General features: G+C 36.6%; 1 protein-coding gene across 17 annotated transcripts in view; it reads right to left on the bottom strand.

Moving 5' to 3' along the window:
• DAB1 (DAB adaptor protein 1) overlaps positions 1-12963 on the bottom strand; it is a 1141854-nt gene that overhangs the window by 700652 nt on the left and 428239 nt on the right. The gene's annotated exons all lie outside the window — the stretch shown is intronic.

Below are 12963 nucleotides of genomic sequence, written 5' to 3'. Positions count from 1 at the left end.
TTTTTAAATAAAGGAACGAAGGCTGTCCAGCTGGTAAATGGCCCGGCCAGAATTTAAACCACAAGCTGATTAGCACTAAAGCCTATTGGTTCTTTCCACTATACTACAATCAAGTTTATATTAAGAGTTTGTAATTTATGAAAGCTACAAGACCAGCAAAATTCAGAAAATGGTATAATTGTCCACATCTGTGAAATAGAATAACTAGCAACCACTGAATAAATATAAATATAAACATTAACACTATGTCATACGTCCTAAAATTTCCAGAAACAGGAACGTGTTCTGACTGACTATTTATGATAGGGCGGGCACAGGATGTTAGTGGGTGTTATTCTATTTACTTCTCATAAGTGCCTGACTTAAATGTGAGTTAGAGAAGAGCAGTTATCCCAGAGGAGCTCCATTCCAGTAACAGATGGCTATATTTAAAAAATCAGTTTATTGATGCATAATTTACATGAAATAAAATGAACCTATTTTAAGTATACTCATTATGTTTTAGCAAATGTATACACTTATGTAGCCACCACCACAATCAAGACATAGAACATTTTCATCAACTCCCAAAAGTTGTTTTCGGATGTTTTTCAGAAAATTTCCCCTCTTCACTCCCCACTCAAGAAAAGCATCATCTGATTTTTGTCATTATAGATTATTCTAGACAGTCACATAAATTGAGTCATTATGTAATGTTTAGTCTCCGACTTCTTGCGCTTACCATACTAATTTTGAGGTGCATTCAAGTCCTTACATACACCCAAAACTTATTCCCTTTTATTGCCGTTGTTCCCTTGTATAGATCTACAACAATTTGTTTATCCATTCACTTGTTAATGAATATTTGAATTGTTTCCAGGTTTGGTTATTGTGCATAAAGCTGCTATGAATATTCACGTGCAGGTCTGGGTCTGGATGTATGTTTTAATTTCTTTTAGGTAGGTATCTAGGAGTGAAATTTCTGGGCCTATGGTGATAACATACTTACCTTTATAAGAAATCGGCTATTTTCCAAAATGGCTGCACCGTTCTACCACCCGCTAGCAAAGCATGAGAATTCTATTTGTTCTACAATGTCAACGCTTAGTATTCTCCAAAACTATTAGCCATTCTAGTAGGCATTCTAACTGTGGTTTTAATTTGTAATTCCCTGATGATGGTGGGCATCTGTTATGTGTTGGATTTTTCCCCCAAAAAAGATACGTTAAAGACCTAACCTAACACCCAGTATTTATAAATGTGAACTTATTTGGTAGTGAGGTCTTTGCAGATGTAATCAAGTTAAGATAAAGTCAAACTGGATTTTAGTGGGCTGTAAATCCAATGGCCAGTCCTTACAAAAAGTTCATGTAGATATACACTCTGTGCCACACTTCTCTGGCACACACAGAGAAGAATGTCATGTGAAGATGGAGGCAGAGAATGGAGTGATGTATCTACAAGTCTAGGAATGCCAAGTGTTGCCAACAACCACTTGAAGCTAAAAGAATGCTATGGAACAGCTACTTCCCCAGTGCCTTCAGAAGGAGCATAGCCCTACTGATGCCTTGATTTCAGACTTGTAGTGTGGAGACCTATGAGAGAATCAATTTCTGTTCTATTTAGTCACCCAGTTCACAGTAGTTACAAGTGCCCTAGGAACCTGAAACAGCATCTTTACATGTACCAATTGGCTAATCATATATCTTCTTTGTGAAGCAAATGTTCAAATATTTGGCCCATTTAAAGTAAGATTGTTTATCTTCTTGTTATTGAGTTGTGTATATATATATATATATATATGCATACATACACACTTCTGAGTACAAGTCATTTATCTGATATTTACTTTATGCATATTTTCTTTCATTCTCTGTTTTTTCTTTTCCTTAACAGTGTCTTTCAGGAGCAAACATCTTAATTTTGGTGAAGCAAAATTTATTTATTTCTCCTTATGTCTCATGCTTTGTGTCCTAAAGAACACTACCTAACTGAAGGTTATCATATTTGCTTATCTGTTTTCCTTTAGAAGTTTCATAGTTTCAGCTCTTCTGTGTGGGTCTATTATCCACTTCAAGTCATTTTGGTTTATGGTGTAAGACAAGGATCAAGTACTTTTCTTGTCATATGAATATTCGGTTATTCGATCACTATTTGGTAAAAAGGAGTCTTTTTCTCCATGGAGTTGCTTTAGCAACTTTGGTGAAATTTGATTAAACATGCAGTCATTCCCCATTATCTATGGTGGGTATGTTCCAAGACCCTTAGTGGATGCCTGAAACCACAGACGTACTGAACCCTATATATACTCTTTCCCTGTGCATACATATCTAAGGTAGAGTTTATAAGTTAGACACAGTAAAAGATTAACAACACTAATGAATAGTAAAAAAGAACACTTATAAAAACATACTGTAAAAAAAAGTTATGGGAATGCGGTCTTCCTCTCTCAAGATATCTTATCATACTGCACTCACCTGTCTTCTTCTGGTGATGATGTAAGACAATGCCTGTGTGATGAGATAAAGTGAGGTAAATGACGTAGACACTGTGATGTACCATTAGGCTACTATTGACCTTCTAACAATATGTCAGGAGGAGGATCACCTAGTTTCAGACAATAGTTTATTGTGGGTAATTCAACAATGAAAAGTGAAATTGGGGATGGGGGGCACTACTATATATGTGTGGGTCTATTTCTGGAATTTCTGTTCTGTTCCATTGAATAATATACTTGTATAAATTCTATTCTATGTTGACTACTGTAGTTTACAGTGTTCTGAAATAAAGTATTAGAAGTCTTCCAACTTTGTCTTTCTCAATGTTGTTTTGGCTATTCTAGTGGCTTTTTTTTTTTGTATTTTCATATAAATTTTAGAATAGGCTTGTCAATTTTAATGCTAAAAAAAGCTTGCTGTGATTTTGCTTGGGACTGCATTGATCAGTGGCTCACTGGGAGAGAATGGGCACATTAAAAATACTGAGATTCCAGTCACAGAAATTAGGAAGAACAACAAATGACAGGCATCGAAATTGGAAAGAAAGGAGTAAAACTGTCACTTTATGCAGATGACGTGATACTATATATAGAAAACCCTAAAGTCTCCACCAAAACACTATTAGAACTAATAAATGAATTCAGTAAAGTCACAGGCTACAAAATTAGTAGACAGAAATTGGTTGCATTTTTATACCCTAATAATGAGCTATCAGAAAAAAGAAATTAAGAAAACAATTCTATTTATAATTGCATCAAAAAATAAAATGTAACCTAGGAATAAATTTAGCCAAGGAAATGAAAGACCTATGATCTGAAAACTGAAAGACAATGATGAATGAAATTGAAGACAACCTGAAAAAATGGAAAAATATCCTGTGCTTATGGATTGGGAGGATTAATGCTGTTAAAATGTCTATACCACTCAAGGCAATCTACAGATTCAATACAAGCCCCATCAAAATGTCAATGGCAGTTTTCACAGAACTAGAAAAAAAATTGAAATTTATATAAAACCACAAAAGACTTCAAATAACTAACGCAGTCTTAAGAAAGAACAAAGCTAGAGGTATTATGCATCTTGATTTTAAACTATACTCTAAAGCTATAGTAATGAAATCAGTATGGTACTGGCACAAAAACAGAAACACAGGTCAATGCAATAGGTCCTGGAAATAAATCCACACATATATGGTAAATTAATCTATGACAAAGTAGGCCAAGAATACAAAAGGGGGAAAAAGACAGTCTCTTCAATAAATGGTGCTGGAAAAACTGTACACCTCCATGAAAAAGAATGAAACTGGACCACTATCTTATACCATATATCAAAATAAATTCAAGGAGTGTCTGGGTGGCTCAGTCGGTTGGGCGTCCGACTTCGGCTCAGGTCATGATCTTGCAGTCTGTGAATTCAAGCCCCATGTCGGGCTCTGTGCGACAGCTCAGAGCCCAGAGCCTGCTTCAGATTCTGTCTCCATCTCTCTCTCTGTCCCTCCCCTGCTCTCACTGTGTGTCTCTCTCTCTAAAAAATAAAATAAAAACATTAAAAAATTAAGAATAAATTCAAAATGGATTAAAACTTGAACATAAGATCCAAAACCGTAAAACTCCCAGAAGAAACATAAGGAGTAAATTCTTGACATCAGTCTTAGCAATATATATTTTTTTGACCAGTGTCCTCAGGCAAATGCAACAAAAACTAAAATAAACAAATAGGATTACATCAAATTAAAAAACTTTTTCACAGTGAAGGAAACCATCGACACAACAAAAAGGCAAACTACTGAATGAGAGAAGATATTTGCAAATCATACAACCAATAAGGGATTGGTTAATAAATATATCCAAAATATATTTAAAAACATACACAATGAAATATATATTAAAAAAAACCCAGCCTGATTTAAAAATGGGCAGGGGATCTGAAGAGACATTTTCCCGAAGATGATATGCACATGGACAATAGGCACATGAAAATATGTTCAGCATCACTAAGTATCAAGGGACTGCAAATCAACACCACAATGAGATATCACCTCATATCACTTGGAATGGCTAGTATGAAAAAGACAAGAAATAGCAAGTGTTGGTAAGGACATGGAGAAAAAGGAACTCTCATATATTGTTGGTGGGAATGCAAACTGGTGCAGCCACTGTGGAAAACAGCATACACATTCCTCAAAAAGTGTAAAATAGAAATACCACACAATCCAGCAATTCCACTTCTGTGTATCCATCTGAAGGAAATGAAAACACTAATTCAAAGAGATACATGCACTTCTATGTTTATTGTAGCATTATTTACAATAGCTAAGAAATGGAAGAAATCTAAGTGCTCATTGACACATTCATGAATAAAGAAGTGATACACACATACACACACACACACACACACACACACACACACAGAGGAGTATTACTCAGCCATACAAAGAATATAATCTTGCCATTTGCAACAACATAGACGGACGGAGAGGGTATTATGCTAAGTGAAACGTCAGAGAAAGACAGATACCATGAGATTTCACTTACATTTGTAATCTAAAACAAAACAAAGCAAAAACAAACAAACAAACAAAACAGAAACAGACTAATAGATGAAGGAAGCAAACCGGTGGTTACCAGAAGGGGAGGGGGAGGGTAGCAAGCGAAACAGGTAAAGGAGATTAAAAGGTACAAAGTTCTAGTTATAAAATAAATAAAACATGGAGGTATATAGCATAGGGAATATGGACCACTTATGGTGGAGTTCAGTTCTTTTTCTTTTTTTTTTAAAGATTTTCTTTTTAAATAATCTCTTCACCCAATGAGGGACTCAAACTCACAACCCCGAGATCAAGAATTGCATGCTTTTCTGACTGAGCCAGCCAGGCGCACCATTTCATAATGTATAAAAATGCTAAATCACTCTGATGTACAAATGAAACTAATAAGATTTTTTTTTGTCAATTATACTTCAATACATTTTGAGTTTTCTAATCCAGCAATATGGTAAAGCTCTTCATTTGTTTTAAAATTTCTTTCAGCCATGCTTTGTAGTTTTTGTTGCGCAGGCCTGGCAGTTTTGTAGTTAAGAAAAGTATTTTTTATTTCACTGTTTACACAGAAATACAGTAAGTTTTTGAATACTGAATTTGAATCCTGCAACCTTTAATATATAATGGGTTAATCAACTTTGCATTTCTTCTATAAATGTTGCTAACTTTTTTATTGCAAACAATTTGCCGATACATCTAACTTCTTGCCTATTTTGATTAATGTTTGATGAGAACTTGGAAAGAATGTGTAATCTGCTGCTGTTGGATTTGAGTTTTATAAAATGTCAGTATAAATTATTGAAACAGGAGGGTTGTAATCTCTAAATTTAACTAATTTTTATTATTTTTTTATTAATTTCAGTGGTTTTATTAATTTCAGTTTTGCTTCATGTATTTTGAAGCTCTGTTGTTATGGGTTTAAATGTGTAGGTTGGTTATATATTCTTGACCCTTTTATCATCATGCAATGTTCATCGTTATCCCTGGCAATGTTTCTTGTCCTGAAACCTACTTTTTCTGGCATTAATATAGCTTCTCCAGTTTTGTTATGATCTGAATATTCTCATTATTTACTTAGACCTTATTTGTGTCTATATGTTGAAAGTGAGTTTTGGGGTGCCTGGGTGGCTCAGTCGGTTAGGCGGCCGGCTTTGGCTCAGGTCATGATCTCGCGGTCTGTGAGTTCGAGCCCCGCGTCGGGCTCTGTGCTGACAGCTCAGAGCCTGGAGCCTGTTTCAGATTCTGTGTCTCCCTCTCTCTGACCCTCCCCCGTTCATGCTCTGTCTCTCTCTGTCTCAGAAATAAATAAACATTAAAAAAATTTTTTTAAAAGAAAGTGAGTTTCTTGTAGACAGTATGTACTTAGGCTTTAGTTTTAACCCAGTGTGATAATCTCTACCTTTTTACTTACACTTATATTAGCTACATTTAATGTAGTTCATTGAATTTCTTTTTTTTTCCCCCTCTATATTTAATGTGTGCCTTTCCCCAGGCTTCTTTTAAGATATTCATTTTATCACTGTTTTTGAGATATCTGACTGTGATGTGTCCTGGTCCAGTTTTATTTTTATCTTGCTTGATTTTCATTTAGTTTCTTTTCTCTGTGAGTTTACAGCCATCCTGAAAAAAAGTCCATCCATTATTTCCTCAAATAATTTTTCTGCTCTCTCTCTCTCTCCCCTTCTGAGATTCTAATTGTATGTATATAAATCACTGAATATTGCCTCACTGTTTCTGTTACCGAAATTTATTTAGGTATTTTTTCTCTTGTGTTTCCTTTCGGGTAATTTCTACTGCTGTGTCTTAAAATTCTCTTATCTCTTCTTTAATAGTGTTTAATGTTATGCCTTTTCAGTGAATTTTAAATTTCAGATATCATAATTTTTCAACTCTGTAAGTTCTATTTGAGGGGGGCCTGGGTAGCTCAGTCGGTTAAGCATCCAAGTGCAGCTCAGGTCATGATCTCACGGTTTGTTAGTTTGAGCCCCGCATCGGGCTCTGTGCTGACAGCTCAGAGCCTGGAGCCTGTTTGGATTCTGTGTCTCCCTCTCTCTGTGCCCCTCCCTGCTCACACTCTGTGTCTCTCTCTCTTTCAAAAACAATTAAACATTAAAAAAATTATAAAAAATGAAGTTCTATTTGATGTGTATACATATATACAGATAATATTATATACATATAATTATATATACATATGTATACATATAATTACATATATTAGATCAAGTCTTAAATATATTTATATATTTTTTCATTCTTTCTCATGTTCAATGTTTTCTTTAAAAGACAAGCTATTATAATAGCTATTTTTAAGTCCTTGTTTATTAATTCCATCATGCCTGCCATTTCTTATGTGTTTATTTACTAACTTTTTTGTTCTTTCTTTTTTAAAAAAATTTATTTATTTTAATTTTTGTTTATTTTTGGGAGAGAGAGAGAGAGAGAGAGAAAGCGAGCAAGCAGGGGAAGGGCAGAGAGAGAGGAGAAACAGATCCAAAGTAGGCTCCAGGCTTTGAGCTGTCAGCATAGAGCCTGACGTGGGGCTCAAACTCACAAACCATGACCTGAGCTTAAGTTGGACGCTTCACCGACTAAGCCACCTGGTGCCCCCTAACTTTATATTTTCTAATTGTAGGTCACATTTTCTTGCTTTTTCACATGTCTTATAAGTTTTGTTTGTTTGTTGTTGTTGTTTTGTTTCTTAGATGTTGGTTATTATAAACGTTTCTGGTTTTTGACTTTCTTGATTTTGTTGTCTTCCTTTAAAGAGTGTCAAAGTTCATTTTGGCAATTACTTGTGGATCAGCCTGATCATTTCAAGGCTTGTTTTTAAGCTTTGTCATGGCAGGTCTAGAGTAGCCATTACTCTAGAACGTGTTTAGCTCAACCACTAAGGCATGATCCTTCTTGGGTGTCTAAGGAATTTCCTGGGTGTTGGTATCTCTCTACTCTTGATGCTCAGAACTCCAATTCCCTGGTCAGCTCTGGGAATTGTTTGGTTTACAACTCGCTAGTTATTCTTTGCTTAGCTGAGTAGGGGTGTACCCTCCACATTCATAGGTCTGTATTCAGTAAACGGCCTAAAGGGGACCCATATGCATATTTTTGGAGCTCTTCTACATGCCCACCTCTTCTCTGGATCTCTGTCCTGTTACTTTAAGACAACTCAGTTTCACTGAATTCTGATCATAACCTCCTCACCTCCATTTTGCCCTGCTATGCTTGATTTCTCCTTCCGCCTGCTGCAATTCAGAAAGTACCTCTAGGCAGAAAGCAAGAACAAGCAGTTTTCACCTTGGTTGTTTCCTTGATATTAGGGATCACATTTCTGAGCTTCCTATTACCCCTCTCCTAAAATCAACTATTTTATGTACTTTGTCTAGTTTTCTAGTTGTTTACAATGCAAGGGTAAATCTGGTAATAGTTATTCTAACACGGTTGGAGTAGCAGTTCCAGAATGTTCTTTTAGGATAAAGAGCTGTTCTTGAATCCAAGAAGATTCTATTTAGAATCCCAGTTATTCCATTCACTAATTGTGATGACTATATAAAGAAATAACTTTCCCTTACCTCAGTTTATCCATCTGTAAAATTGAGATTATGGATTGTACCACATAGGATGGTTGTAAGGATGACTTGATTTAAACTCCTTCCCTCCCTCCTTCCTTCTTTCCTTCTTTGCCTTCCTTCCACAGATATTCTACAGGAGGGGAGAATCAGTAGTAGAAGACAAGAAAGCCCCTGCCTACAGTGAGTTTTTCTTTTGATGAGAATAAATATGGGAACAAATATTAAAAAAAAGATATTTCAGGGGCGCCTGGGTGGCGCAGTCGGTTAAGCGTCCGACTTCAGCCAGGTCACGATCTCGCGGTCCGTGAGTTCGAGCCCCGCGTCAGGCTCCGGGCTGATGGCTCGGAGCCTGGAGCCTGTTTCCGATTCTGTGTCTCCCTCTCTCTCTGCCCCTCCCCCGTTCATGCTCTGTCTCTCTCTGTCCCAAAAAAAATAAATAAAAAACGTTGAAAAAAAAAAAAGATATTTCAGATAGAGAACAATTCTATGAAAGAATAAAACAGTGACGAGATCAGTGACTGAGGAGAATAACTTCGCATATGTCCATCAGGAAAGTCCTCTCTGAGGAGATAATAAGACCTAAACAAGAATTTGCCAGGGAGATAAAAAGAACAGAAAAGCATTCCATGCACAGGGATCATCAACTGCAAAAGCTCAGAGGTAAGAACCAGCATATTTATCACAAAATATGTGTTGGGAGCAAAACAAAAGGGGGTAGCAGTGTTATGAGGTAAACACAGAGATGGGTTGGGAGGGACCGATTCACATAAGGTTTGTAGGCCAAAGTTAAGGGTTATTTTAAGCGCCATGAAAATCCATCATAGAGACCTTGTCTGTTTTTGTTGTTGTTTGCTAGCAAAAGAAAGATCAACATTTTAATTTTTTTAATGTTTATTTATTTTTGAGAGAGATAGAGAAAGAGAGAGAGAGTGAGAGAGGGAAAGCATGACCAGGGGAGGGGCAGAGAGAGAGGGAGACACAGAATCCAAAGCAGGCTCCAGGTTCTGAGCTGTCAACAGAGATCCCAACGCAGGGCTCGAACCCACAAACAACAAGATCATGACCTGAGCTGCACTTGGATGCTTAACCGACTGAGCCACCCAGGTGCCCCAAGAATAATAAAATACGATTTCTGTTTTTCCAAATCATTCCATCTCCTTTATAAAAATTCTTAACAGTGTTAACATTTTAAAAGCCTGTTGATAAAATTTAAATTCACCAATATTTATTGAGTAGACACTATATGCTCTGTGTTTGGGGAAGAGAGAAAGTTTTTTCTGTCTGAATGCCAAAATTTTATTGAGAAGTTTAACTTTGTTTAACTATGGAGACTGTGTGCCACTTTGTCCCAAGGTCTGAGACCCTCAAAGCCATTTCCTAATTTTCTTACGGTTCTGATCTCTCCACCGTGCTTACCAATGACTAATGCTTAAATAGAAGAATGATACTTTAAGGAAGAAAATAATCATGCCTAATTAAGCCATCTTTAGACCTGAGGAGTGCACACTGCTAGATAGTCCCCTGGAGGTCATAGTGGGAGGCCATGGCTTCAAACTGAGTATCTATTGCAAGAACCAAAACTGGAATTGTAGGGATTCTGAACACCTGGCGTTTCCACGTTTCAAATTAAAAAATACATACACATTATGTCAATAATAGGCTAGTTGTATTCCTCATACACTGTTAACAGAGTGATCTGGTGCACACATGGCAGAGGTATTTAAATTAAAGTTATACCAAGGAGAAGGCCAAGGGTGGAAAGGCAAGAAAGATAATTGAAATAGATTATGAGAAAATTTGATAAATACTCACCAAACTAAAAATGATTATTAAGTACCATAGTCCTGTCAGAGAGGGGTATAATCTTAACATTTTTTTACTATGTACAAAATTTCTTTAACAATTGATATACATAGATTTCTTCGTTCCTATGCATTCAAGTAGATGTGGCTTTCTATTTCGTAATTTGTTTAACATACGTCCACTGCCTAAAAAAATAGAAAATTTTGAGAAGTGAAAAATACAAAAAGAAAAAAAAATTACCCATATTTTAAGGGTATAAAAATTGTCCATATTTTGAAAAGAAGAAAACAGAAAAATATCATCATATTCTCACTACCACCCACTTTAAAGCTTCTGCCTTGTTTCTTTCCAACCTTTTGTCCTATACATATTTCATATATTTGGTATCACAGTATATATACATTTTTCCCTGCCTAATTATGTGTTCTTTTTTCAAAATGTTTATTTATTTATTTATTTTGGGAGAGAGAGAGTGCATGCATGCATACAAGAGCAGGGGAGGGACAGAGAGAGAATCCCAGCAGGCTCTGTGCTGTCAGCAGAGTCCCAGGCAGGGCCTGACCCCACAAACCATGAGATTATGACCTGAGTGAAAATCAAGAGTTGGATACTTAACCAGCTGAGCCACCCAGGTGCCTGTGCCTAATTATGTTTTCAACTTCCCTTATAACATACCTCATATTACTGACTTAAAGTTACTGCTGAATAATTTTCTGGAAGATAGATATAGAATAACCATATTCTATAGGGTTGGAGATAAAATAAGGTGCTCCATTGGGACCCCTGGGTGGCTCAGTCGGTGAAGCATCTGACTTCAGCTCAGGTCATGATCTTGTGGTTTGTGAGTTCAAGCCCTGCACTGGGCTCTGTACTGACAGCTCAGAGCCTGGACCCTGCTTCGCATTCTGTGCCTCCCTCTCTCTCTCTCTCTGCCCCTCCCCCGCTCTCTCTCTCCATCTCTCTCTCTCTCTTTCACAAAAATAAATAAAACATTAAAATTTTTTTTTAAAATAAGGTGCTTCATTTAGGCTACTTCAATTTAAGCTATTTGTAGAGTTCAATATTAGAGCCAATGGAATGAGATCTGATGAATACCCACTGCCACTTTGCTATGGTGTGAAAGTGTACCTAACAATACATATTAGTTGGTTATAGGCTTGGCATTCTGCTGAAGGTTTTACCTATTTGGTCTCTTTCAATCTCGAAAACAAAAACCAAAACTCTATGAAGTGAGGATATTCTCATTTTACAGATGAAGAAACTGAAGCTCCCAGAAAATTAGCAGTTTACCTAAATCATACAGTTGTGTAAGTCGCAGAGAAGAGATACAAACACAGGGCAATATGATTCCAAAGTTGTTGTTGTTGTTTTACCAGACCCCAATATGGTATAGTTATAAAGCTGGGTCCTTAGATCTGCTTAAAAGAACCGAGGAAGATGGGGCGCCTGGGTGGCGCAGTCGGTTAAGCGTCCGACTTCAGCCAGGTCACGATCTCGCGGTCCGTGAGTTCGAGCCCCGCGTCGGGCTCTGGGCTGATGGCTCGGAGCCTGGAGCCTGTTTCCGATTCTGTGTCTCCCTCTCTCTCTGCTCCTCCCCCGTTCATGCTCTGTCTCTCTCTGTCCCAAAAATAAATAAAAAACGTTGGAAAAAAAAAATTAAAAAAAAAAAAAAAAAAAAAAAGAACCGAGGAAGAAAATGCACAAATGATTCAGTGCTGGTAAAACTGGGCAAAATGTAAATGTATTAAAAATATCAGATAATTTGGTCCCTTGAAGATAGTAAAACTGATCTGTCCCATCCTGGGGCAGACTTATGATTCAAATGTCTTCAGGGCACAGTTTTCCTTATTATATCAAGATAAAATATCTTGGGAGATTTAAATAGACAATAGGTTCAGTGGGGAAAGCAACTAACTTTTATTGTACTTCTAATATTCTGGGAGTCCAAAAAAACATTAACTCACTAATTCTACACACTGCAAAGCAATTATAATTAAACCTATTTTACAGCTGAGAAAATATTCTACAATGCTCATTTAGTTCATACCTCCAATAATGTTGACTTTTACTACCTTGGAGGTTATTAATTTCATTCTTAGTCAAAGATTATTTAGGACAATTATTTGCCTTTTCAGGAGGACTCCCTTGTTTCCAACTACAATGCAACAAGTTTGGAGGCAGATAATGCATCTTAAAACCAGAGAATAAAACCTGAATCATTAAGTTCTAATCAACCTCATTACACCAGCCCAATATTTTATAGGTGAAGACCATGAAAAGACAGGGCAGATGACTTGGCTAGAGACACACAAGTTTATAAATCTCATAGCAGAGCTAGGCATTCAAACTGATGGCTTAAATCTTGAGCCAATATTTCCATAAATCATTGATTTATGATTTCCCATATTAACCAGGGTGCTTAGATCCATGCAAACATACTTAATACATGCCTAGAGCATCAAACTGGCTAATTTCTCTAGAGATTATGTTACCATCTATGCCAATATTATGCTATAACTAAAATGCTCAATCAGTACTTAATATCTTTTAGAACCACACATCCCTGTCTTGTGCA

This window comes from Neofelis nebulosa, chromosome 2 (genome assembly GCF_028018385.1).
Source record: "Neofelis nebulosa isolate mNeoNeb1 chromosome 2, mNeoNeb1.pri, whole genome shotgun sequence".
Taxonomy (NCBI): domain Eukaryota; kingdom Metazoa; phylum Chordata; class Mammalia; order Carnivora; family Felidae; genus Neofelis; species Neofelis nebulosa.
Note: the sequence above shows the minus strand (reverse complement) of the source record. Positions and strands in the feature narration are given on the sequence as shown.